This window comes from Malurus melanocephalus, unplaced genomic scaffold (genome assembly GCF_030028575.1).
Source record: "Malurus melanocephalus ecotype Western Australia unplaced genomic scaffold, MMel_1.1 scaffold_22, whole genome shotgun sequence".
Taxonomy (NCBI): Eukaryota; Metazoa; Chordata; class Aves; order Passeriformes; family Maluridae; genus Malurus; species Malurus melanocephalus.
This window is the reverse complement of record NW_026623254.1, coordinates 1,588,234-1,592,750: the sequence shown is the minus strand read 5'-3', so window position 1 is coordinate 1,592,750 and position 4,517 is coordinate 1,588,234. Positions and strand designations below refer to the sequence as shown.

Here is a 4,517-nt window from a genome sequence, read left to right as displayed (position 1 = left end):
TTTTTTTTTTTTTTTTTTTGGGGGGGGGATTTTTAGGGGATTCACCCCTATCTTCCCCAGGAAGAACTGATTAAGTTTTGCCAGTCCAAAGGGATCTCGTCACTGTGAATTGTCCTCTTGGAGCACCCAACTGGCCAGGGTAAGAATGTTCTGTGAGCTTTCTTTCTAGGATGTAGATTGGAGTCAATGCAGTAAACCAGTCTTAGGATGTGGATGAAACCTCAGAGTGTAACTACTGTAATTAGAAAAAGGTTTGGTAATTCATTAAAAATCATCCCCACAGAAACCTCACATTAATAGTGATATTCAGTCCACTAAATCATAGCAGTGCTGCTACTGCAGTTTCATATTTAAAAGAAAAAGGATTAATGGGTTGATGAAAGCAGTGAAGAGAATTCTTAACTGAGCTTGGGTGAGCTTATTAAACACGTAGCAGAATTTCTGAACTAAAGAAAAAACAAACCACAACAAACAAAAGCTGCAGATGCTTATAAAAATAGCAACTTTGCAGTCCTGCTGAGACAAAGAGATTAAGTTTTTTCATGGATAAGCTGGAGAAATTTTGCTTTTACTCCCATCTTCATAGCTTTCCCTGACCTGGGACAGGGCGTTTGCCAGAGCAGCTGTGCTTGTAAAGGACAAGATGAAATTCTTGTGATCTGGATCAAAGAAATTCCCAGCCTGATCCCAGGCTGGACTAAAACATGTTACAGTGATCTGTTTTTGCTAGAAATACAGGCCTCTTCTCAAGTGCCCATGTATTATAACAGAATGAAGGCAGAAACTGAAGTAACAATATGTTAAAGTGTGTGAGATGATGCTTTTTAATAATTTAAATAATATTCTTATGCTACAGACCTTGAGGGAGAAGACAATGGGCCATTCAACTCCTGAAGTCTGCTTTTTATTTTCACAGGGCCAAGCCTGACCATATTTCCCTTTTTGATGATCCTCAGATTAAGGAAATTGTACTCAAGCACAACAAAACCTCAGCTCRGGTTAATAGTGGTCAGAGTATTTCCCCTGCTGACATATATTCTTCCCACTTGTGCTGAAGTAACTATTTACAGAGGTGTTATGGAATAATAATATGGACTTCCAGCTGTGTCTTGTACACTTTTTAATGCTTAAAAAAATATTCTCTCTACCTTATTTTTGGTGATGGACAGAAGATTCCCAATGGCTTTGGGCTTTAACTGGCACACTGGCTGCCTATCCAMGCAGCATCCCTGCCAACCCTGAACTGTCACTCAATGCTTGAGTGTTGTCATCTCAGCTTCAGAGATAGATAASGATTTAATGAGCTCATGTAATAATTAGGAAGGGTTTACAATAGTGCTTCTCATCTGTGAGCTCTCCCTGATTGCCGGTAGAGCTGCTCTATGTAACCATTCAGACATCTTTGGCTTTCAGCTTTCAGAAGACAGGCAGCACTTCTCATCTATAATTCCTAGTGTTCCTGCAGATGATTATCCGGCTCCACATTCAAAGAAATGTGCGTGTAATTCACAAATCTGTCACTTCACAGCACATTGAYGAGAATTTTAAGGTAAGAGGGTACCTTACAGTGTCATTAAGAGAAACTTTACATACACTGAGAACTGGCAAAACCTTTGTCAGATACCACAGAGGTTATTACTTCTTTATGAATGCCAAAAGCCACTTTAAGAAGCCAAGTCTTCATTAGAACACATCAAGCAAGAGCTGAACTCTCCCACCTTGTGATACAATTATGATGCGCTTAGACCACACAGCACTGCAACTTTACAGGTTTATTCATTGCTCTCCACAAATGGGTGCCCACTGCACACTTCCTAGTGCTTCAGCCAGGTTTGGGTAGTCTTTCTGCAAATAAACTTACTTGCCTCACTGCAAATTGTAGTAACCCAGTGCTATTTGGGACCTTCACGCAGATGTTTGAGTTCAAACAGACTAAAGAGGAGATGGAGATGCTCCTTGGTTTCAAGCAGCACTATCACATCTGTACATGAAGCRAGTGAGTACCTCCTTCTCCTCTAGGCTTCTGCAGGATTGGATTGCCATTGGATATTTGATAGCCCCACTTAAGAATAAAAAAGAGAGGGAGCCTTAGCCAACACCTGGTCACATCTGTTGGAATCTCACACTGGGGTTTATTAGAGCATTGCCTGTCTTGTACAGGTTGGGAACGCTGGGATTTCTGCAGGCACAACATTCTTAAGATACCCTGTACTGGATACATACCAAACTACTGCCTGAAAATCAAAATCAGCTGGAAATTCCAAAATAAATAAAGAGCATTTTTCCTCCTGTTTTATTTGGCTCCTTTACATAAGGGACAGTCAGAGTAAATAAACTCCATTTTAAGAATGAGAGTTGTAAGTTTTTTTTGAAGGGAAGAGCTCTGTCTATGTACTCCTGCCAATGTTATTAAGGCAGTGTCTAGATAACAGAATGCTTAGATAGAGACTCACTAAGATCGGCATTTTATTCTGTTTTCCCAAGTTCCCCACTTTCAAACRCTGTACTGTGGGCTAGGGAGTTCCCAAGAGAAAGGTTTAATATCTTGGGGAACCTTGGAAATTTCAGCTGAGTAAAAGATACATTATTCTTTGAGAACAAGGTCACTGATACATGCAAAGGTTACGCAGATTCCTTTCCACTGCTCTGGGTACACCAAGCAATGCTTTTAAATGTAGTTCAGTTCTAGTTCTGCAAAGTTTTTACCAGGGRAAGAAAGCTTTTCTGTAACACTATATCCTTAAAATATTTTAATCATGCTTTTTTTTTCTAGATGCAAAAATCACAAGGACTATCCTTTTTGGGAAGACTGACATAGGCATCATCTTCAGATCATCCATGGAACCAGACTGTATATTGTTGTCTCAAGCAGTTTGCAATMATTTGTGTATTAATTCATGATAAAAGTGGAAATTGTATTATAAGGTGGGAGAAAGTAGCTCACAAGCATTCTGAAAAGTAATCTTTGAACATGGCTGCATTTGCTTCCCTTATTATCAACCAGTTACATCAGTCCTTTATCTCTAGCTGYTCTTGTAGGACAATTCTCATTTGTAGCAAAATATATGCTCTCTTATAATTCAGTGATGATAAAAAAGTTTAATAAACCAGTATCTTCGGGATTAGTAAATAGCAATCTTTGTCCTAACTATAATTCCTGACAAAGTTTTAGAGAAAATTTAAAGTCTCTGATTAGTTAATTTTTGGACAAAAGGTTAATACATACCCTATCTTTCAACTGTCAATACAAGACAATCCATTTAACATCAGAAGATCTTAATGAGATAATATGCTGCTTGMGATGCTTAGTTGAGTAATTTCAGTGTGACAGACTGAAAGCTCTTTAGAGGACACTGCTGAATTATGATTCAGAAGCTCTCTTCTTAATGAGGTTTCTCATTTATGAACTGCTAAAAACTAATAAACTAGTAGGAGATTTGTATGTTTGGTTTACAGTATCTGCAAGAGTATATAAATACTGCCTTTATCAGTAGARTGGCTGCAGTTGAGACTGCGAATCTCTCCTAGAAAATTCAAAGTCTGATGAAGGAGACACACATGAATTATTTTGTTTGGCAACTGTCATATTTAGCAAGCAGAAAAATAAAAAGTAGATTTTCACTCTCCTGTACTGTTAACTAGGTACTGTTTGCTTGTGTTTTGAGTCAGAGGATGTCACTGAATGCTGTTCTCTTCAGTTAAAAAAGTCAGTGCTGCTGCAGCCCATGCTGGTGTTTTAATGAAGTGTCTGTTAATCAAGACTTCTTGCTATTAAACTCTTGACTTAAAACTCCTGTACTTGCTTTAGGCTCTTGCAGCCCAGTGTAAGAACAATGTGGCTCAGCATTGCCTGCAGAGAGGAAGGACAATTGTGCAATTAAGGTTCAGGACTAGGATACACACTTTATGGATATCCCTTTCCAACWGATYTTCTTTGTAGTTGAWAAAGGAAATGATGACATATCTTTGAGCTACTTCAGACTTTTCCAAGATGYTTGAATRACAGGTACCCYAGAAGTAACAGAACAATTCTCACCMAACTGGATTTCCTACAGCAACTCTTCCAAAGAAAGAGATCTGAAAAAKGAATCAGGAATGGACACTGAACAGTTATAATGCAGTGATATGGACAGGAAGGGGCCTATAATGGGTGTTCTCTTTTTTTTATCCTCCTGAATGTGCTACCTTTAAAAGGTCAGTTGCAGGGTATCATTCTAGATGCAAYTAGAAAGTGAACTCCGTGGAAGGTGCTCTGCTCCCAGGTTTTCAGCCTGTGGTCAGTTGTCCATCTACAGCAGTGGCAGCAATACCCACTTAAGACTGTAGTGTACAGCTTGTCTTGAAATATTCTCCACTTCWTAGGAATTTTCTAACCACATTCCAATTTAATCACAGCTATCAGACTTGAAGCTATTTACAGGATGTTTATAGACTGTGGTAGGCAGGAAGTCAAGACTAGATGATCACAGTAGCCATATAATAGTAAAAAATTCAAAACAAGTTACAAGCCAGAGATT

General features: G+C 38.7%; 1 pseudogene; it reads left to right on the top strand.

The window, feature by feature from the left end:
- Positions 1 to 2,863, top strand: part of LOC130588950 (aldo-keto reductase family 1 member B1-like) — an 8,597-nt pseudogene extending 5,734 nt beyond the window's left edge.
- Positions 2,864 to 4,517: the final 1,654 nt, after the last annotated feature.